Genomic DNA, 23,612 nt, shown 5'->3' on the forward strand with positions numbered 1-23,612 from the left:
GTTCCCTCTATGCCTACTTTCTGCAGGGTTTTTATCATAAATGGGTGTTGAATTTTGTCAAAAGCTTTTTCTGCATCTGTTGAGATGATCATATGGTTTTTCTCCTTCAATTTGTTAATATGGTGTATCACATTGATTGATTTGCGTATATTGAAGAATCCTTGCTTTCCTGGAATAAACCCCACTTGATCATGGTGTATGATCCGTTTAATGTGCTGTTGGATTCTGTTTGCTAGTATTTTGTTGAGGATTTTTGCATCTATGTTCATCAGTGATATTGGCCTGTAGTTTTCTTTCTTTGTGACATCCTTGTCTGGTTTTGGTATCAGGGTGATGGTGGCCTCGTAGAAGGAGTTTGGGAGTGTTCCTCCCTCTGCTATATTTTGGAAGAGTTTGAGAAGGATAGGTGTTAGCTCTTCTCTAAATGTTTGATACAATTCGCCTGTGAAGCCATCTGATCCTGGCCTTTTGTTTGCTGAAAATTTTTAATCACAGTTTCAGTTTCAGTGCTTGTGATTGGTCTGTTCATATTTTCTATTTCTTCCTGATTCAGTCTTGGCAGGTTGTGCATTTCTAAGCATTTGTCCATTTCTTCCAGGTTGTCCATTTTATTGGCATAGAGTTGCTTCTAGTAATCTCTCATGATCTTTTGTATTTCTGCAGTGTCAGTTGTTACGTCTCCTTTTTCATTTCTAAATCTATTGGTTTGAGTCTTCTCCCTTTTTCTCTTGATGAGTCTGGCTAATGGTTTATCAATTTTGTTTATCTTCTCAAAGAACCAACTTTTCGTTTTATTGATCTTTGCTATCATTTCCTTCATTTCTTTTTCATTTATTTCTGATCTGATTTTTATGATTTCCTTCCTCCTGCTAACTTTGGGGGTTTTTTGTTCTTCTTTCTCTAATTGCTTTAGGTGCAATGTTAGGTTTTTTATTCGAGATATTTCCTGTTTCTTAAGGTAGGATTGTATTGCTATAAATTTCCCTTTTACAACTACTTTTGCTGCATCCCATAGGTTTTGGGTCATCGTGTCTCCATTGTCATTTGTTTCTAGGTATTTTTTGATTTCCTCTTTGATTTCTTCAGTGATCACTTCGTTATTAAGTAGTGTATTGTTTAGCTTCCATGTGTTTGTATTTTTTAGAGATCTTTTCCTGTAATTGATATCTAGTCTTATAGCATTGTGGTCGGAAAAGATACTTGATACAATTTCAATTTTCTTAAATTTACTGAGGCTTGATTTGTGACCCAAGATATGATCTATCCTGGAGAATGTTCCATGAGCACTTGAGAGAAATGTGTATTCTGTTGTTTTTGGATGGAATGTCCTATAAATATCAATTAAGTCCATCTTGTTTAATGTATCATTTAAAGCTTGTGTTTTCTTATTTATTTTTATTTTGGATGATCTGTCCATTGGTGAAAGTGGGGTATTAAAGTCCCCTACTATGAATGTGTTACTGTCGATTTCCCCTTTTATGGCTGTTAGTATTTGGCTTATGTATTGAGGTGTTCCTATATTGGGTGCCTAAATATTTACAATTGTTGTATCTTCTTCTTGGATTGATCCCTTGATCGTTATGTAGTGTCCTTCTTTGTCTCTTCTAATTGTCTTTATTTTAAAGTCTATTTTGTCTGATATGAGAATTGCTACTCCAGCTTTCTTTTGGTTTCCATTTGCATGAAATATCTTTCTCCATCCCCTTACTTTCAATCTGTATGTGTCTCTAGGTCTGAAGTGGGTCTCTTGTAGACAGCATATATATGGGTCTTGTTTTTGTATCCATTCAGCCAATCTGTGTCTTTTGGTGGGAGCATTTAGTCCATTTACATTTAAGGTAATTATCGATATGTATGTTCCTACTCCCATTTTCTAAATTGTTTCGGGTTTGTTATTGTAGGTCTTTTCCTTTTCTTGTGTTTCTTGCCTAGAGAAGTTCCTTTAGCAGTTGTTGTAGAGCTGGTTTGGTGGTGCTGAACTCTCTCAGCTTCTGCTTGTCTGTAAAGGTTTTAATTTCTCCATCAAATTTGAATGAGATCCTTACTGGGTAGAATAATCTTGGTTGCAGGTTTTTCTCTTTCATCACTTTAAATATGTCCTGCCAGTCCCTTCTGGCTTGCAGAGTTTCTGCTGAAATATCAGCTGTTAACCTTATGGGGATTCCCTTGTGTGTTATTTGTTGTTTTTCCCTTGCTGCTTTTAATATGTTTTCTTTGTATTTAATTTTTGACAGTTTAATGTGTCTTGGCATATTTCTCCTTGGATTTATCCTGTATGGGACTCTCTGTGCTTCCTGGACTTGATTAACTATTTCCTTTCCCATATTAGGGAAGTTTTCAACTATAATCTCTTCAAATATTTTCTCAGTCCCTTTCTTTTTCTCTTCTTCTTCTGGAACCCCTATAATTCGAATGTTGATGCGTTTAATGTTGTCCTAGAGGTCTCTGAGACTGTCCTCAGTTCTTTTCATTCGTTTTTCTTTATTCTGCTCTGCAGTAGTTATTTCCACTATTTTATCTTCCAGGTCACTTATCTGTTCTTCTGCCTCAGTTATTCTGCTATTGATCCCATCTAGAATATTTTTAATTTCATTTATTGTGTTGTTCATCATTGTTTGTTTCATCTTTAGTTCTTCTAGGTCCCTGTTAAATGTTTCTTGCATTTTTTCTATTCTGTTTCCAAGATTTTGGATCATCTTTAGTATCATTATTCTGAATTCTTTTTCAGGTAGACTGGCTATTTCCTCTTCATTTGTTAGGTCTGGTGGGTTTTTATCTTGCTCCTTCATCTGCTATGTGTTTTTCTGTCTTCTCATTTTGCTTATCTTACTGTGTATGGGGTCTCCTTTTTGCAGGCTGCAGGTTTGTAATTCCCGTTGTTTTTGGTGTCTGTCCCCAGTGGCTAAAGTTGGTTCAGTGGGTTGTGTAGGCTTCCTGGTGGAGGGGACTAATGCCTGTGTTCTGGTGGGTGAGGCTGGATCTTGTCTTTCTGGTGGGCAGGTCCACGTCTGGTGGTGTGTTTTGGGGTGTCTGTGAACTTATTATGATTTTAGGCAGCCTCTCTGCTAATGGATGGGGTTGTGTTCCTGTCTTGCTAGTTGTTTGACATAGGATGTCCAGCACTGTAGCTGGCTTGTCGTTCAGTGAAGCTGTGTGCTGGTGTCGAAATGGAGGTCTCTGGGAGATTTTCGCCGTGTGATATTATGTGGAGCTGGGAGGTCTCTTGTGGACCAGTGTCCTGAAGTTGGCTCTCCCACCTCAGAGGCACAGGACTGACTCCTGGCTGTAGTACCAAGAGCCTTTCATCCACATGGCTCAGAATAAAAGGGAGAAAAAGTAGAAAGAAAGAATTAGTAGAAGAAGAAAGAAAGACAGGAAAGAGGGAGGGAGGGAGGGAGGAAGGAAGGAGGGAAGGAAGGAAAAAAAGAAAGAAAGAAGATAGAGTAAAATAAAATAAAGTAAGATACAATGTAATAAAGTTATTAAAATTAAAAAATAATTATTAAGAGAAAAAAAGAAAAAATATTTAAAAAAAACCAAAACAATGGACGGAGAATACCCTAGGACAAATGGTGGAAGCAAAGCTATACAGAAAAATCTCACACAGAAGCATACAGATACACATTACAAAAAGAGGAAAAGGGGAAAAAATCATAAATATTGCTCTGGTAGTCCACCTCCTCAATTTGGGATTATTCGTTGTCTGTTCATGTATTCCACAGATGCAGGGTACATCAAGTTGATTGTGGAGCTTTAATCCGCTGCTTCTGAGGCTGCTGGGAGAGATTTCCCTTTCTCTTCTTTATTCTCACAGCTCCCAGGGTCTCAGCTTTGGATTTTGCCCCGCCTCTTTGTGTAGGTCCCCTGAGGGCATCTGTTCTTCGCTCAGACAGGACTGAGTTAAAGGAGCCGCTGATTCGGGGGCTCTGGCTCACTCAGGCCGGGGGGAGGGAGGGGTATGGATGCGGGGCGTGCCTGCGGCTGCAAAGACCTGTGTAACGTTGCACCAGCCTGAGGTGCGCCGTGCGTTCTCCCAGGGAAGTTGTCCCTGGATCCCGGGACCCTGGCAGTGGCGGGCTGCACAGGCTCCCTGGAAGGGGGGTGTGGAGAGTGACCTGTGCTCGCACACAGTCTTCTTGGTGGCGGCAGCAGCAGCCTTAGCGTCTCATGCCCGTCTCTGTGGTCCGCGCTTACAGCCGCGACTCGCGCCCGTCTCTGGAGCTCCTTTAAGCAACACTCTTAATCCCCTCTCCTCCCGCACCAGGAAACAAAGAGGAAAGAATAAGTCTCTTGCCTCTTCGACAGGTCCAGACTTTTCCCCGGACTCCCTAGCCGCGGTGCACTAACCCCATGCAGTCTGTGTTCACGCCGCCAACCCCAGTCCTCTCCCTGCGCTCCGACCGAACCCCGAGCCTCAGCTCCCAGTCCCGCCCTCTCCAGCGGGTGAGCAGACAAGCCTCTCGGGCTGGTGAGTGCCAGTCGGCCCTGATCCTCTGTGCGGGAATCTCTCCGCTTTGCCCTCCGCACCCCTGTTGCTGCGCTCTCCTCCACGGCTCTGTAGCTCGCCCCGTCCGCCACCATCAGCCTTCGCCCGCGAAAGGGCTTCCTAGTGTGTGGAAACATTTCTTCTTCACAGCTCCCTCCCACTGGTGCAGGTCCCGTCCCTATTCTTTTGTCTCTGTTTATTCTTTTTTCTTTTGCCCTACCCAGGTACGTGGGGGGTTTCTTGCCTTTTGGGAGGTCTGAGGACTTCTGCCAGCGTTCAGTAGGTGTTCTGTAGGAGTTGTTCCACGTGTAGATGTATTTCTGGTGTATCTGTGGGGAGGAAGGTGATCTCCACGTCTCACTCTTCCGCCATCTTCCCGGAAGCTTCGATTGTCCTTTTTAGTAAGGTACGTTACTTTCTTATCCTTTTAAAACTTTACACCTAATCCCAAATATAAGGCAGCATGCACGGTGGTTAAGAACACAGACTGTGGCTAGAATGTGCTCTTCGGTTCGGACCCCAACTCTGCCCTTTATGACTTTGTGACATTGGGTAAGTTAGTCAACGAGAATGTGGAATTCGTGTCTTCTCGCAACCAGGGCACCTACCAGGCACAGGTGGGGGACCACGGACACCTCCAAACTCTGGAACTCCACACTCCGAGGCCCTCCTTTCACGTGCTGCCTCTCCCCTTCTGCACAGATCTGTAGCATGTATTTTATAGGTGTACGTATACACACATGCACCTATAATATACACATTTATGTATATATACATACACATATGTTATATATATGTGTTAATAGTTGCTTAGTTGGGGCTTCCCTGGTGGCGCAGTGGTTGAGAGTCCGCCTGCCGATGCAGGGGACACGGGTTCGAGCTCCGGTCCGGGAAGATCCCACATGGCGCGGAGCAACTAGCCCCGTAAGCCACGGCTACTGAGCCTGCGTGTCTGGAGCTTGTGTTCCGCAGCAAGAGAGGCCGCGATAGTGAGAGGCCCGCGCACCGTGATGAGGAGTGGCCCCCGCTCGCCGCAACTGGAGAAAGTCCTCGCACAGAAACGAAGACCCAACACAGCCATAAATAAATAAATTAATTAATTAAAAAAATTAAAAAAAATAGTTGCTTAGTAAATAGCTATCAGTATTGTATGGACATATAACTTGTATACTGGAGATTTTAAAAGGGTTTTGGGAAGTCGTATGTTTAATTTTTTTAAAAAAGCAATTATCTCTATGGTATCGTATTTTGAAACGTTATGAAGAGTGGTTGGTAAATTGATGAACATGGTCATGAAATGCACACGTGAGAAAACCATCCAGCAGCTGATGGACTACTTTATAAATTCTGCACAGGGGTGTAGTGCTGATCCTTCCGAGTAACAGAGGTCATGGAGAGATTTGTCTGGATAGAGGAAAGGTCTGAGGTTGGAGAAGTGGAAGCCTCTGCTCTACCCTGTAAGTTCGGGGCACTGTGCCAATAAATGCAAATGTCTTACCTGATTTATCCTCTCGGGTAGGTTTTTTTTGTTTTTTTTTTGGTGGTATGCGGGCCTCTCACTGTTGTGGCCTCTCCCGTTGCGGAGCACAGGCTCCGAACGCGCAGGCTCAGCGGCCATGGCTCACGGGCCCAGCCGCTCCGCGGCATGTGGGATCCTCCCAGACCAGGACACGAACCCGTGTCCCCTGCATCGGCAGGCGGACTCTCAACCACTGCGCCACCAGGGAAGCCCCTGGGTAGGTTTTATCATCTTAATTCTTTTTACATAAAAGGAAACTGAGGCTGAGTCAGGATAATTATCTTGCTTAAGGTTCTGTAATTATTAAGGCAGGGAGCTAGATTCCAACCCAGATTTGCTTGACTCCAAAGTCCATCTCTAGATTATGGATGATGCAGTCTACTCTCTGAATTTTATGGAAGAGGATCTGAGACCCACGCAAGTGACTTGTCTCGTGTGCCCAGCTTGATAAAAGCAGGTTCTGACTCTCAGTCCAGTGCTCTTATTCTATACTAGGTTGTTTTTCCAGTTCTTGTCTTTTGCTTTGCTCTCTAATTGTTTCAGAAGTCTTGTTTCTTTAACTGTATTTCAAGTTCAAGGGCAAATAGGCAAATATAAGGGACTGAGTTGTATTCTTCTGTCTCTGGTTTGGGCTGTATTTTTTGATATCTTCCATATTGTATAGCACAATGATAAATCCTCAATAAATTCTTGGTGAATTGAATTCTTAAAGGAGTTGGTCTCTGAAATCCTATTTTGACTGAGGCAGAGGTATAAATACATACAAATATACATATATACATATTGGGGTTTTACTTTGAGAAATTCAGTCGATATTTTATGATAAAGGCTCTCAGTGCTATTGTATCCACTGCTCTGTTTTTAAACAGTCTGACCATCTTTATCTTTTAACATTTTTGTTCAATGTAATCACTGATATTTTAAGGTTTATATGTATCATCTTACTATTTGTTTTCTATTTGTCACTTCTGTTCTATTTTTCTATGTTTTTTCTTTTTGTCTTTTGGATCAATCTAATCATTTTTGTACTTAATTTCCCATTAGCTTGTTAGTTATACATGCTTTTACTAATCCTTTAATGGTTATCCTAGAGACTACAATATGTAGTAATCCTTTTAGTTATCTCTTCCCAACTAATACTAGAACCTTGAAACACTTCAGCTTTATTTATCCCTCTACTATCTTTTTTTTTTAACATCTTTATTAGAGTATAATTGCTTTACAATGGTGTGTCAGTTTCTGCTTTATAACAAAGTGAATCAGTTATACATATACATATGTCCCATATCTCTTCCCTCTTGCATCTCCCTCCATCCCACCCTCCCTGTCCCACCCCTCTAGGTGGTCACAAAGCACCCCGCTTATCTCCCTATGCTATGCGGTTGCTTCCCACTAGCTCTCTGTTTTACATTTGGTAGTGTATATATGTCCATGCCACTCTCTCACTTTGTCCCAGCTTACCCTTCCCCCTCCCCATATCCTCAAGTCCATTCTCTAGTAGGTCTGCATCTTTATTCACGTGTTGCCCCTAGGTTCTTCTGACCGTTTTCTTTTTTTCTTTTTTATTTTTTAGATTCCATATATATGTGTTAGCATACGGTATTTGTTTTTCTCTTTCTGACTTACTTCACTCTGTATGACAGTCTCTATCCCTCTACTATCTTATGTATTTTTGTTATTAGGCATTTTAAACTTGCATATATTTTAAATCCCACAAGATGTTAGCATTTTTGTTTTGTACAGTTATTTATTTAGATTACTCACATATTTGACCTTTTGATTACTCAAAATTCCTTCCTACATTACTGTGTTTCCATCTAGAATCATTTTTTCTTTGCCTAAAGAACTTCCCTTAGTATATATATATATTTTTAGTTTGAATTTGTAGGTGACAAATTCTCACAGATTTTATTAATTTAAAACATCTTTATTTTACTTTCATTGTTGAAGGATATGTTTGCTAGGTATAGAATTCTAAGTTGATGGTTGTTTTTGTTTCTCACTTTAAATATTTGTCTTCTAACTTTCACCATTTTTTTTTTGTGGAGTAGTTAGCTGTCCATAATTAAATTTCAAATTAATTATGTTTGTAGATATTGTATCTGATGAAATATTCATAGTTTTTAAAAAATCTGCAATACACGTTTTTATTGTCTTCTGTTATCTTCATAAAGTTCTACACAAAATAAAGTACCATCTTTCTTTGAGTTACATGGTAGTTAAGTTCCTGGACAATTCAGTGTATGTTATTACCACTCAATAAATTCTTTATGTTTATGTGTAAAACAGATAGGAACAGTTAAGATATATAATCAGATAACTATAAACAGATTTTTCATTGACATGAATGTTTTGTGGGACATTTGAAAGTCATGTGGAAGTGGGACAGTTTTTCTTAGTGCAGGATTGTCTTGCTCATTACATGACATCTGGAATTTATGATCCTTGTCTATTAAATGCCAGTAGCATCCTAACCTTCATTCTTCAGAGCAAATTTTTAAATGCCTCTTGGAGTGGCATCGTCCCTGTTTAGGAGTCTGCTTTACATTAAATAGTGAGGACTGGTCACCAGTGATGCTGCCTTTGACTCAGGGCCTCTGCTGGGCCTGACAACAGACATAGTAGGATGTGGCTTTATATAGTTGAATGTGAGCATCAGTACAACTCCCAGCCATTTACTGGGTGGTCAGTTGAACTAGGTCAGCTGCCAAGAGGCTGGCTAGAGGAAAAAGTTAGGGATGAAAGTTTTGCTGCATAGCTTCCAATGCTATGACACAGCTTCGACGTGCTGGAACACAAGAGCATCAGGCAGACAAGGCTCGCATTCAGGCAGAAATAGACGGGCCTTTTTAGAGCAAAGGTCTTGACTGAGACATAGGTCTAGAAGGCTGGATCTCAAACAGCGCGTATTGAAAATGGCTACCGCAGCTGCAAGAACAGCATGGAGAGTGAAGTGTTGTTGTCTGTGTGTTTGACTTTCAGCAGTTACATCACAAAATTGCCAGCAGTTATTTAAATTTGGGAATATCTGTCCATCCACCCATCCATCCATTCATTAAGTCAGTCAAAATCATTATAAGTGCCTGCCATGTTTCCATTACTATGGGAATACAAAGCTACCTCTATGTAAAGAAATTGTCCTTACTCTTGGGGAGGTAGATAGATGTAAACAACTAATTATAGAACAAATGATAATGATCTATTGGGGGAGGAAGACAAGAAAATAAATAATTTTAATATGAGAGATAGTGGTATAGCTATAATTTAATTTCATGTCCAAACATTTTGAATGTTTAATTTTTTTTTCTTCATTTGCCTTAGGAATAGGAAATGAAGTCTTTGAGAGCTGAATTGTTAGAGGAAAAAAAAAAGCAATTTCAAGCTTAAGCTGTACTAGAGTCTCCCTAGTATCTGGACTACTTAAAGTGGAAATATGAGGAAGACTTTTTATTCATTTTAGAACTTTTTCTGTGGTTAACATCTCCCGGCATTTATGAGGGTTATTTTGTCATTGGAGTCCTCTTAGTTTGGGCTTTCACTGTAACAGGATTGTGTTAGAACAAATGAAAAGCTGGGTGTAAAAATAGAAGAGCTAAGCCTGTGTTTCCATTGCTTCAGAATTTGGAATGTGAGCACATTCACTGGGTATTTAATCTTATTCTGTATTTTGCAGTGTTCCTTTTGTGTGTGTGTGTGTGTGTGTGTGTGTGTGTGTGTGTGTGTGTACTACTCCAGGAGTATAGTTTCCACAGCACTCTATAGTGGAATATTTTGTAAACATTTAAGCAGTGGGAAAGTTAACTTCCCCTTATCTTGGAAGCTGGAGGGATTTTCTAAAGCTCTAAATGCTACAACTGTTCCCTCTGTCACTGAAAATACCGTGGTCAACTGGTTAAGATTGTGGCAAGTGACCAAAGTCATAGCTAACATTTATTTAGTGCTTTCTATGCACCAGTCACTGTGCTAAGTTAAGTACATTAGTTTATTTCACCTTCACTGTCACCCCATTGGGTCCTATCTTACCCTTAGTTTATATATTAGGAAATAGAGACTCAGAAAAGCTAAGATTTGTCTAAGTTCCCAAAGCTAGGAAGTAATTCAATCGGTATTTGAACCCAAGTTTATACACTCTACCATATTGGCATTTGGCATTGCTACTTGAGCTAGTGTGCTGTATAACTTTGTGTCCATAGACCAATGCTGTGGGTACAGAGGTGGTGTGGTGGGGAAAGTGTAAGTTTCAAAATCAAATGGCCATAGGTTCCAATATAGGTACACTCACTTACAAGCTTTGGGAATATCACCTAACCTGTCAGAACCTTGGTTTCCTTATCTGTAAAATGGGGATATGATAATATGTATCTCAAAATATTTTAGGAAGAAATATGAAAGATGTGAATGTGCCGAAGTATCTGGAACCCAGAAGGTGCTCTCTTTCTCCTTTGTCTTTTCTGTACCAAATAGAACTTGGAGGAATAGACTGGGTTTTTGGAAGTAGGGGGAGCTTTGGGAACACGAGCAGGGAAATATTGACTTAGTCACGGAGGCAGAGAAGGCCTCCCGGAGGAAGTGATATTTCAAGTGAGACTTGGAGGATGTGTGGAAGTTAGATTAAGAGGGGTGGAAGTGGGCTGTTGAAGGCTTGGGGAGGCTGTTAGGCAGGTAAGTCACTTAACCTCACAGTCCTTTCCTCTGTAAATTTAGCAGCACTTCCCTAGGGTGCCGCACCTTGTTGGCCTCTTAAAGTGAGAAAGTGGAAGTAAGAGTGACTTGAAATGGTAAGACTGCTCTACAGTATCTATCTGTCTATCTATCTATCTCTCTATACACACACTACATATATAAAATAAGGCACATATATATAATAAAGTATTCATTCTTTTTAAAATTTATTTTTTTTATACAGCAGGTTCTTACTAATTATCCATTTTATACATATTAGTGGGTAGAGAACAAACGTATGGACACCAAGGGGGGAAAGTGGCGGGGGGTAGGGGTGGTGTGATGAATTGGGAGATTGGGATTGACATGTATACACTAAAGCATTCATTCTTACTGATGCTATATAACAGTGTAGCAAAGAAGAAAAAGGATGGTTTTGAATCCCGGATCCACCCGTTAGTGGATGTGCTCTGGACAATTCACTCAGCCTTTTCGCACCCTATTCCCTCATTGATAAGATAGGGTAGTGATGCCTTGTCCGCAGGGTGCTGGGAGGGGCCGTGAGACACTGAATGTGTGGCAGATCTGGAGAAGTATTGGCCCTTGGCGGTAGCTTGTTCCCTCTCCTTTCTTTGCCCTGCCTCCATCTATGTTAGTGCACTATTATAAGAAGACATGTACCAGAACATGATGTTAACTTGCCACGCTGTTCAGGGTCTCTTGTCAGACAACTGAACAAAGACATTTTCAGTTATGTATAGCAGCTATCTTTTCATCTGGGATTCATGCTGTTGCTTCTGTATCTAAGTTGATCTTCTTATGGCTGATGCCTTCAGGTTTATCATTTTAAGACAACAGCAGGAGGAGATCAGGTACAAGCTAATCACTCCAGGAGGCCAAAATGCGAAACTACTTAGGCCCTTGATGTGCAAAACAAACTCCATGAGGGGGTATTGTATGGAGCAAGCCTTTGAAATAGGTCTCAAACAGGAAGTGGATCACCATTTTCTCTTTTATTTGGCATTGACTTGTATGCTCCCTCCTGAAAGGGGAGAATTTGATGTAAATCCAAGGACTCATCTTTTCTTAAGTGTGTCGTCTGCTCCTTTTTATTTGGGGCTGGAGGAGGAGCTTCCCATGAACTTTAAAATGAGACCAAATGAAAAAGGTATTATTTATCTAAGCTGTCTGAGAAAGGGCACTTGGGTGAAGAATTGAACTCTGAAATAACCTTATGAAAGTTATTGATTCGTTCCTTTATGGTTCCTTGACGAACGAGAACCATTATTTCTGTGTCCGAGCTGGAGCTTTTATATAGATTATCTTTCCTGAAAACCAGACTTGTCAGGAAAATGAACCTCCAGAAGTAAAGACACAAGGCCCAGTGGAATATTGTGGTCCTTTCATTGCTTTGAAGGACAAGTAGAGAACACCGTTAATTTTGTAAAATCTCACTGACTGCAAGGAGGTTTGGGGATAACGCAGGAAGTTTAGCTGAATGGCTCACTGTTAGGTGTTTGGTGGGTGGTTTTATTTAACTCCCCTCCCCTCATGCCAGTTCAACTCCAAGGCCCAGATGCTATGTACCTATGGTTGGCAGGAAAAAGGGCACCACATTTTTGGTTTTTCTATCTTACATTTTGAAAGTAACTTTACAAGATCACATAAGTTACATATTTTGTTATTGAAAAAATAGAAAATATGGATAAGGAAAAAGGAAAAAACCAAAAAATCAAGAATCCTCACCCAGGAACGACCACCCTTCGCTTACTGTTTGTATTATTCCATACTTTGTTTCCATGCACAAAAATATATTTTAATTATAAAAAGGCATTATATACTATTTTGTAATTTAAAAGCACAACTTTGGGGTTGCTTTATTCCTCCTTTCTCATTTTTGGCCTAAGAAGCTAAGGGGATTTAAAATGAGATGAATTCATCAATACCTAAAATAGGGTTATTATAACATTCAGGTGAAAGAAAATTTATGTCGATAGTTGATATACTGCTATTGTAGAATACCATAAATGATATCCCCCCAGAAATTTGAATACTCATGAGGGATATAGTCACTGTTTATTTTTAGCATTAAACAAATGTTTAATAAATATTTAACCAAGTGAAATAGTTTTTGTTGTGTTTTATGAAGCACCTTGCTATGACTGTAAGGTATTTAGGGACGAAGGCACTATATTATCTACAACAACACTTTATTCACTTATTATTAAAAATATTAAAAGCCATTTAGATTGCTTTTTAGGTTTGTCATAATTTAATCCTTTAATCTATATTTTAGTGAAAAACTATTATAAGACCCTTTCTTTTGCAGAGTGTGTTAGATTGGAAGAGAGGATTATAAAGTGACGGAATTGCAACGGTAACATGGGCACTCTATAACATTTACTTCACAGTGTTAGTTTTTTGAGTTTTAGCGATTGAGGCACTCTAGCATCCCTACCTTCATAAAACAATTTTATGGCACCATAGAAATTGACTCGTTAAATATATGGCCATCTGTCTAGGCCTTGGTAAGGGGCTCATTTTATTTAAAGTTAGCCATAAATTATTGACTCTATGAGGACATTAATATAAGGAAGTTTTTCTGACAATGCCTAGATGAAGAAAATTTTTCTTTGTAGTTTGATGCCAGTGACCTAAGAGCCTTCCACATTATGGGGATTTTGTAGTGATGTCACTTGAACATTGTTTTCTCAAGACCTCTTGTCCTAACTGGGGTATCTCAAGTCATGGGGATAGATATTTTCCTGAGGATAAGCAAGTACTCAGGGTTGTTCACTAATGAATTCAGCCAACACTCAGGAATCGTGCCAGGTGAAGGGGCTGTACAGAAAGGAATAAAGCGAGCTCTCCTTCCTTGGAGAGTCATAGACTAGTGTGAACAAATTAAATGCTTCCTGGGCCCAGATAAGTTTAACTTTGAATTAACATAATGAATGTTATGAATGAAAGTGAAAAATTATTTCATGTTTCTAGAACATCCTGTTTAGAGTTCAGTAAGCTGAGTCCAGTGATTGAGAGCTGGGAAAAGGTATAATGGACTGTTCTGGAGGCTAGAGTCACTGAGGAAATAGTTGAGGTATAGGGAAGAACTTGATGCCTGGTGGAAGAATGCCACATCTGGAGAGAGTAGCGATGAGAGGCATCTTAGAGCCACATTGAGCTGAAGCTAGTTCATGGAGTTCGCATGGTCATCTGAGGTCTGAGTGAAAAGGAAGATGGGTTCATGGTTACAGAGGCTTTTCCAATTATCTAAGTAGTCTTGAAAATGCAACCTGTGGATTCATTCCTTTCTTCTAATGCAACATCCTGGGTCTTTACAGTGCTAGGGGGTCCTAATTAAGTAATAATTTCACTCCATTGTGCCTTTGTAGGCTGGAGTGGGAAGATGGGAAAGTCAAGGTACTTAGGGGAATGTTTTCATTCCGAGAAAAGGAAATGTTTAGAAGATATTTTCTAAATGCCTGTGACACCGTAGGAAGCATTTGGATTAAAAATAAATAACATTAAAAATAACTTAATGGGCCTTTAGTAAGTTCCAAGCACTGTTCACATCTCTTTAAGCAAATCATCTCATTTGATCCTTTCAATAACCCTCTGAGTTTAGTACTTTATCATCCCTACTTTACAGATGAGGAACCTGGGACACAGACACCTTGATAATGGACTCACTGGTGTCACCATTAATGAATGGTGACACCAGGAGTCAAGTCCAGAAGCCTGGCTCCAGAGCCTGAGTTCTTAGGTCTCCTACAGCTTCGTGAACTCGAGCAAATTGCTCAGTCTCTCACGTCTTGTTTCCTCATGTGTTCAGTGGGAATAGTCATGATAATAACAGTGCCAGGTTCATAGCGTTGCCATTCCTGTAAGAGCTTTGCATAGCGTTGATGAGCAGTTGCCTACCTCTCTGCTGGGCCCACTCTCTAGGGAGATGGCAGAGGTCAGGAAAGCAAACGAGGCCACCCTCCTCCAGCACCACAAGTGCCTTCTCCTACCAGCACTTCCTGTCAGCATAAGGGATCAATAAACAGTAGTCGCCGACTTTGTGAAGTTGTCATTTTCATTTACTCTGTATCCTGAAGCTGATATCGTTTTCTTAAATCAGCAGGGAACATATATTACATCGTGCTTGAGATTGAAACTCTTTTTTTTCCCCTCAACTATTTGTCATTGCTTTCTGGGTTAAGAGTAGACTGTAGTTGGCACACTATTGCCAATTTCAGAAGAATGTGCTGTAACAATAAAGAGAAAGAAATTCAGAGGTATTCCAAGTCAGGTTTTATTTTATTTTATTTTTTTAACATCTTTATTGGAGTATAATTGCTTTACAATGGTGTGTTAGTTTCTGCTTTATAACAAAGTGAATCAGTTATACATATATATATGTTCCCATATCTCTTCCCTCTTGGTGTCTCCCTCCCTCCCACCCTCCCTATCCCACCCCTCTAGGCGGTCACAAAGCACCGAGCTGATCTCCCTGTGCTATGCGGCTGCTTCCCACTAGCTATCTACCTTACGTTTGGTAGTGTATATATGTCCATGCCACTCTCTCGCTTTGTCACAGTTTACCCTTCCCCTTCCCCTTCCCCGTATCCTCAAGCCCATTCTCTAGTAGGTCTGTGTCTTTATTCCTGTCTTACCCCTAGGTTCTTCATGACATTTTTTTTCCCCTACATTCCATATATATGGGCGAGCATACGGTATTCGTCTTTCTCTTTCTGACTTACTTCACTCTGTATGACAGACTCCAGGTCCATCACCTCATTACAAATAGCTCAATTTCGTTTCTTTTTATGGCTGAGTAATATTCCATTGTATATATGTGCCACATCTTCTCTATCCATTCATCCGATGATGGACACTTCGGTTGTTTCCATCTCCTGGCTATTGTAAATAGAGCTGCAATGAACATTTTGGTACATGACTCTTTTTGAATTACAGTTTTCTCAGGGTATATGTCCAGTAGTGGAATTGCTGGGTCATACGGTAGTTCTATTTGTAGTTTTTTAAGGAACCTCCTTACTGTTCTCCATAGTGGCTGTACCACTTCACATTCCCACCAGCAGTGCAAGAGGGTTCCCTTTTCTCCACACCCTCTCCAGCATTTATTGATTCTAGATTTTTTGATGATGGCCATTCTGACTGGTGTGAGATGTCTCATTGTAGTTTTGATTTACATTTCTCTAATGATTAGTGATGTTGAGCATTCTTTCATGTGTTTGTTGGCAGTCTGTATATCTTCTTTGGAGAAATGTCTATTTAGGTCTTCTGCCCATTTTTGGATTGGGTTGTTTGTTTTCTTGTTATTGAGCTGCATGAGCTGCTTATAAATTTTGGAGATTAATCCTTTGTCAGTTGCTTCATCTGCAAATATTTTCTCCCATTCTGAGGGTTGTCTTTCAGTCTTGTTTATGGTTTCCTTTGCTGTGCAAAAGCTTTGAAGTTTCATTAGGTCCCATTTGTTTATTTTTGTTTTTATTTCCGTTTCTCTAGGAGGTGGGTCAAAAAGGATCTTGCTGTGATTTATGTCATAGAGTGTTCTGCCTATGTTTTCCTCTAAGAGTTTGATAGTTTCTGGCCTTACATTTAGGGCTTTAATCCATTTTGAGCTTATTTTTGTGTATGGTGTTAGGAAGTGATCTAATCTCATACATTTACATGTACCTGTCCAGTTTTCCCAGCACCACTTATTGAACAGGCTGTCCTTTTTCCACTGTACATTCCTGCCTGCTTTATCAAAGATAAGATGTCCATATGTGCGTGGGTTTACCTCTGGGCTTTCTATCCTGTTCCATTGATCTATCTTTCTGTTTTTGTGCCAGTACCATACTGTCTTGATTACTGTAGCTTTGTAGTATAGTCTGAAGTTAGGGAGCCTGATTCCTCCAGCTCCTTTTTTCGTTCTCCAGATTGCTTTGGCTATTCGAGGTCTTTTGTGTTTCCATACAAATTGCGAAATTTTTTGTTCTCGTTCTGTGAAAAATGCCAGTGGTAGTTTGATAGGGATTGCATTGAATCTGTAGATTGCTTTGGGTAGTAGAGTCATTTTCACAATGTTGATTCTTCCAATCCAAGAACATGGTATATCTCTCCATCTATTTGTATCATCTTTAATTTCTTTCATCAGTGTCCTATAGTTTTCTACATACAGGTCTTTTGTCTCCTTAGGTAGGTTTATTCCTAGATATTTTATTCTTTTTGTTGCAGTGGTAAATGGGAGTGTTTTCTTGATTTCACTTTCAGATTTTTCATCATTAGTATATAGGAATGCCAGAGATTTCTGAGCATTAATTTTGTATCCTGCTACTTTACCAAATTCATTGATTAGCTCTAGTAGTTTTCTGGTAGCATCTTTAGGATTCTCTATGTGTACTATCATGTCATCTGCAAACAATGACAGCTTTACTTCTTCTTTTCCGATTTGGATTCCTTTTATTTCCTTTTCTTCTCTGATTGCTGTGGCTAAAACTTCCAAAACTATGTTGAATAACAGTGGTGAGAGTGGGCAACCTTGTCTTGTTCCTGATCTTAGTGGAAATGCTTTCCGTTTTTCACCATTGAGGATGATGTTGGCTGTGTGTTTGTCATATATGACCTTTATTATGTTGAGGAAAGTTCCCTCTATGCCTACTTTCTGCAGGGTTTTTATCATAAATGGGTGTTGAATTTTGTCAAAAGCTTTCTCTGCATCTGTTGAGATGATCATATGGTTTTTCTCCTTCAATTTGTTAATATGGTGTATCACATTGATTGATTTGTGTATATTGAAGAATCTTTGCATCCGTGGGATAAATCCCACTTGATAATGGTGTGTGATTCTTTTAATGTGCTGTTGGATTATGTTTGCTAGTATTTTGTTGAGGATGTTTGCATCTATGTTCATCAGTGATATTGGCCTGTAGTTTTCTTTCTTTGTGACATCCTTGTCTGGTTTTGGTATCAGGGTGATGGTGGCCTCATAGAAAGATTTTGGGAGTGTTCCTCCCTCTGCTATATTTTGGAAGAGTTTGAGAAGGATAGGTGTTAGCTTTTCTCTAAATGTTTGATAGAATTCGCCTGTGAAGCCATCTGGTCCTGGGCTTTTGTTTGTTGGAAGATTCTTTTTTTTTTTTTTAACATCTTTATTGGGGTATAATTGCTTAACAATGGTGTGTTAGTTTCTGCTTTATAACAAAGTGAATCAGTTATACATATATATATATATGTTCCCATATCTCTTCCCTCTTGTGTCTCCCACCCTCCCTATCCCACCGCTCTGTTGGAAGATTTTTAATCACCGTTTCAATTTCAGTGCTTGTGATTGTCTGTTCATATTTTTATTTCTTCCTGATTCAGTCTTGGCAGGTTGTGCATTTCTAAGAATTTGTCCATTTCTTCCAGGTTGTCCATTTTATTGGCATACGGTTGCTTCTAGTAATCTCTCATGATCTTTTGTATTTCTGTAGTGTCAGTTGTTACGTCTCCTTTTTCATTTCTAATTCTATTGATTTGAGTCTTCTCCCTTTTTCTCTTGATGAGTCTGGCTAATGGTTTATCAATTTTGTTTATCTTCTCAAAGAACCAGCTTTTCATTTTATTGATCTTTGCTATCATTTTCTTCATTTCTTTTTCATTTATTTCTGATCTGATTTTTATGATTTCTTTCCTTCTGCTAACTTTGGGGTTTTTTTGTTCTTCTTTCTCTAATTGCTTTAGGTGCAATGTTAGATTTTTTTATTCAAGATATTTCTTGTTTCTTAAGGTAGGATTGTATTGCTATAAACTTCCCTCTTACAACTGCTTTTGCTGCATCCCATAGGTTTTGGGTCATCGTGTCTCCATTGTCATTTGTTTCTAGGTATTTTTTGCTTTCCTCTTTGATTTCTTCAGTGATCACTTCATTATTAAGTAGTGTATTGTTTAGCCTCCATGTGCTTGTATTTTTTAGAGATCTTTTCCTGTAATTGATATCTAGTCTTATAGCATTGTGGTCGGAAAAGATACTTGATACAATTTCAATTTTCTTACATTTACCGAGGCTTGATTTGTGACCCAAGATATGATCTATCCTGGAGAATGTTCCATGAGCACTTGAGAGAAATGTGTATTCTGTTGTTTTTGGATGGAATGTCCTATAAATATCAATTAAGTCCATCTTGTTTAATGTATCATTTAAAGCTTGTGTTTCCTTATTTATTTTCATTTTAGATGATCTGTCCATTGGTGAAAGTGGGGTGTTAAAGTCCCCTACTATGAATGTGTTACTGTCGATTTCCCCCTTTATGGCTGTTAGTATTTGCCTTATGTATTGAGGTGCTCCTATGTTGGGTGCCTAAATATTTACAATTGTTGTATCTTCTTCTTGGATCGATCCCTTGATCGTTATGTAGTGTCCTTCTTTGTCTCTTCTAATAGTCTTTATTTTAAAGTCTATTTTGTCTGATATGAGTATTGTTACTCCAGCTTTCTTTTGGTTTCCATTTGCATGGAATATCTTTTTCCATCCCCTTACTTTCAATCTGTATGTGTCTCTAGGTCTGAAGTGGGTCTCTTGTAGACAGCATATATATGGGTCTTGTTTTTGTATCCATTCAGCCAATCTGTGTCTTTTGGTGGGAGCATTTAGTCCATTTACATTTAAGGTAATTATCGATATGTATGTTCCTATTCCCATTTTCTAAATTGTTTTGGGTTCATTATTGTAGGTCTTTTCCTTCTCTTGTGTTTCTTGCCCAGAGAAGTTCCTTTAGCAGTTGTTGTAGAGCTGGTTTGGTGGTGCTGAACTCTCTCAGCTTTTGCTTGTCTGTTAAGGTTTCACTTTCTCCATGAAATCTGAATGAGAATCTTGCTGGGTAGAGTAATCTTGGTTGCAGGTTTTTCTCCTTCATCACTTTAATTATGTCCTGCCAGTCCCTATTGGCTTGCAAAGTTTCTGCTGAAAGATCAGCTGTTAACCTTATGGGGATTCCCTTGTGTGTTATTGTTGTTTTTCCCTTGCTGCTTTTGATATGTTTTCTTTGTATTTAATTTTTGACAGTTTGATTAATATGTGTCTTGGCATATTTCTCCTTGGATTTATCCTGTATGGGACTCTCTGTGCTTCCTGGACTTGATTAACTATTTCCTTTCCCATATTAGGGAAGTTTTCAACTATAATCTCTTCAAATATTTTCTCAGTCCCTTTCTTTTTCTCTTCTTCTTCTGGAACCCCTATAATTCGAATGTTGGTACGTTTAATGTTGTCCCAGAGGTCTCTGAGACTGTCCTCAGTTCTTTTCATTCGTTTTTCTTTATTCTGCTCTGCAATAGTTATTCCCACTATTTTATCTTCCAGGTCACTTATCCATTCTTCTACCTCAGTTTTTCTGCTATTGATCCCATCTAGCATATTTTTAATTTCATTTGTTGTGTTGTTCATTGTTGCTTGTTTCATCTTTAATTCTTCTAGGTCCTTGTTAAATGTTTCTTGCATTTTGTCTATTCTATTTTCACAATTTTGGATCATCTTTACTATCATTATTCTGAAATGTTTTTCAGGTAGACTGCCTATTTCCTCTTCATTTGTTAGGGCTGGTGCATTTTTATCTTGCTCCTTCATCTGCTGTGTGTTTTTCTGTCTTCTCATTTTGCTTATCTTACTGTGTTTGGGGTCTCCTTTTTTGCAGGCTGAAGGTTCGTAGTTCCTGTTGTTTTTGGTGTCTGTCCCCAGTTGCTATAGTTGGTTCAGTGGGTTGTGTAGGCTTCCTGGTGGAGGGGACTAGTGCCTGTGTTCTGGTGGATGAGGCTGGATCTTGTCTTTCTGGTGGGCATGTCCACGTCTGGTGGTGTGTTTTGGGGTGTCTGTGGACTTATTATGATTTTTGGCAGCCTCTCTGCTAATGGATGGGGTTGTGTTCGTGTCTTGCTAGTTATTTGACATAGGATGTCCAGCACTGTAGCTTGCTGGTCATTGAGTGAAGCTCGGTGCCTGTGTTGAGATGGAGATCTCTGGGAGATTTTCACCATTTGATATTATGTGGAGCTGGGAGTTCTCTTGTGGACCAGTGTCCTGAAGTTGGCTCTCCCACCTCAGAGGCAGAGCCCTGACTCCTGGCTGTAGCATCAAGAGCCTTTCATCCACACGGCTCAGAATAAAAGGGAGAAAAAGTAGAAAGAAAGAGAGAAAGAGAGAAAGAGAGAGAGAGAGAGAGAGAAAGAAAGAAAAGAAGGAAAGGAAGAAAGGAGGGGGGAGGGAGGAAGGAAAGAAAAAAGATTAAATAAAGTAAGATAAAATAAAATAAAGTTATTAAAATAAATAATTATTAAGAAAGAAATTTTTTTTAAAGAAAAACGGACAGATAGAACCCTAGGACAAATGGTGGAAGCAAAGCTGTACAGACAAAAATCTCACAGAGACGCATACACATACACACTCACAAAAAGAGGAAAAGGGGAAAAAATCATAAATCTTGCTCTCAAAGTCCACCTCCTCGATTTGGGATGATTCGTTGTCTATTCAGGTATTCCACAGATGCAGGGTACATCAAGTTGATTGTGGAGCTTTAATCCACTGCTTCTGAGGCTGCTGGGAGAGATTTCCCTTTCTCTTCTTTGTTCACACAGCTCCCGGGGTTCAGCTTTGGATTTGGCCCCGCCTGTGCGTGTAGGTCACCGGAGGGCGTCTGTTCTTCGCTCAGACAGGTTGGGGTTAAAGGAGCAGCTGATTCGGGGGATCTGACTCACTCAAGCCGGGTGGAGGGAGGGGTACAGAGTGCAGGGCGCACCTGCGGCGGCAGAGGCCAGCGTGACGTTGCAGCAGCCTGAGGCGCGCCATGCGTTCTCCCGGGGAAGTTGTCCCTGGATCCCGGGACCCTGGCAGTGGCGGGCTGCACAGGCTCCCCGGAAGGGGGGTGTGGACAGTGACCTGTGCTCGCACACAGACTTCTTGGTGGCGGCAGCAGCAGCTTTAGCGTCTCATGCCCGTCTGTGGGGTCCGTGCTTATAGCCGCGGCTCGCGCCTGTCTCTGGAGCTCCGTTAAGCAGCGCTCTTAATCCCCTCTCCTCCCGCACCAGGGAACAAAGAGGGAAGAAAAAGTCTCTTGCCTCTTCGGCTGCTATAGACCTTTTCCGGGACTCCCTCCCGGCTAGCCGTGGTGCACTAACTCTCTGCAGGCTGTGTTCACGCCGCCAACCCCAGTCCTCTCCTTGCTCTCCGACTGAAGCCCGAGCCTCAGCTCGCAGCCCCACCCGCCCCGGCGGGTGAGCAGACAAGCCTCTCGGGCTGGTGAGTGCCGGTCGGCACTGATCCTCTGTGCGGGTATCTCCCCACTTTGCCCTCCGCACCCCTGTTGCTGCGCTCTCCTCCGTGTCTCTGATGCTCCCGCCCTCCACTACCCGCAGTCTCCGCCTTGGAAGGGGCTTCTAGTGTGTGGAAACCTTTCCTCCTTCACAGCTCCCTCCCACTGGTGCAGGTCCTGTCCCTATCCTTTTGTCTCTTTATTCTTTTTTCTTTTGCCCTACCCAGGTACATGGGGACTTTCTTGCCTTTTGGGGGGTCTGAGGTCTTCTGCCAGCCTTCAGTAGGTGTTCTGTAGGAGTTGTTCCACGTGTAGATGTATTTCTGGTGTATCTGTGGGGAGGAAGGGGATCTCCGCGTCTTACTCTTCCACCATCTTCCCCTTCCGCCATCTTCCCCTTGTCCCCTATATTTCTTAAATGACTTTGGGTTTTAAGCACATTCTCTAAAAGCTTATACATTTACCATTTCTCAGCACAAAAGCATGACTTAATTTTTCCTTGAGAATGTTGTTCACAATCCATGTAAATCTGGACCAAACAGCTGGGTACCATAGCCTAGCCAAGTTGACCCTTGAAATTAACCGTCACATTTGTTGTCTGCCTTTGTGTGAAAGCATCCGTTGCTAGCATCCATCGTTTTCCTAGCTCATCGCAGTTCAGGTTGAGTGCTAATATTGTGATGACTCTATCAAGGGTTTAGAAACTTCCCTTACTCCTCCCCAAAGTATTTGAGTAGCACTTCAATTGTTTGAGGACCAGAGGATGAGGAAGTATAGAAAGGAGGACAAAGCCTTCACTAAGCGACTTGTGAACTGTGAGCTCTTGGTTTAGAGGACCTACAGTGTGCTGGGCCCAGGACAGTGCCTGCTTTGGGCGCTCACAGTCTGGTCCAGCCAGGATAACAGGAATGTAGATGAGTGCAGTGAAGCATGGCAGTGTATGCAGGACACAGTGGGGTCACTGAGAAGCCATGAGGAGCCGCACCTGAGTGGAGGGTTCAGTGTGCAGGATTAAGGGTTAGGAAGTGATTTGTTCTTGAGGTTGAGGCTTGAAAGAAGTGTATTGCTTTGTAAGCTCTCTTTGGGGGAGTCACGGAGAAGCAGGGATCCAGGTAGAGGGTAAGCTGTGAGGTCAGATAAGGGAGGCTGGGGCTGTCCAATGGCTTGACCAACTAGAGTGGATGAAAGTCTCAGAACTGTGAGATTTCCCGAGGCCAGGGAGAGAGGCGAGCGCCAGACGATGGGGTCTGTACTTTATCCCATCAGAGGTAAAGGTGAGCCATGGAATAGATGAGCATTGGTGGATGTAGTAGCAAAGAACTGGGAAGTGAAGTGTGAGGTGCTGATAGTATCTAGTGGCACAAGCTGCTCTTAGGATGCTGGTTAGTGCTAGTCTAAGTGTCATTTTCCTGTGAACATGCTCCAATGGTGTCTGCTAGTTAACAGCAAAGAGAAACCTCAAGTCTGAGAGCAGCTTGTCCTCCTGAGGTTTCAGTCCAATCGATTGTTTTTCTCTGGGTATTGACACCTCCCTGCTGCATGCCCTTGTCTTTGGCTACGTGGTTTGACTGTGGTGAAATGGATTAGACTGTATTGCCTCTCCGGGTTTAATCAATGCCCAGCAAGCACCGTGTGTATCCGTGACTTTCCTTTGCCTTTTAATTGTTCAGGG

At 40.8% G+C, this 23,612-nt stretch overlaps 1 protein-coding gene across 2 annotated transcripts in view; it reads left to right on the top strand.

The window, feature by feature from the left end:
- FRAS1 (Fraser extracellular matrix complex subunit 1) overlaps window positions 1-23,612 on the top strand; it is a 464,864-nt gene that overhangs the window by 154,002 nt on the left and 287,250 nt on the right. The window lies entirely within an intron of this gene.

This window comes from Pseudorca crassidens, chromosome 4, assembly GCF_039906515.1.
Source record: "Pseudorca crassidens isolate mPseCra1 chromosome 4, mPseCra1.hap1, whole genome shotgun sequence".
NCBI lineage: Eukaryota > Metazoa > Chordata > Mammalia > Artiodactyla > Delphinidae > Pseudorca > Pseudorca crassidens.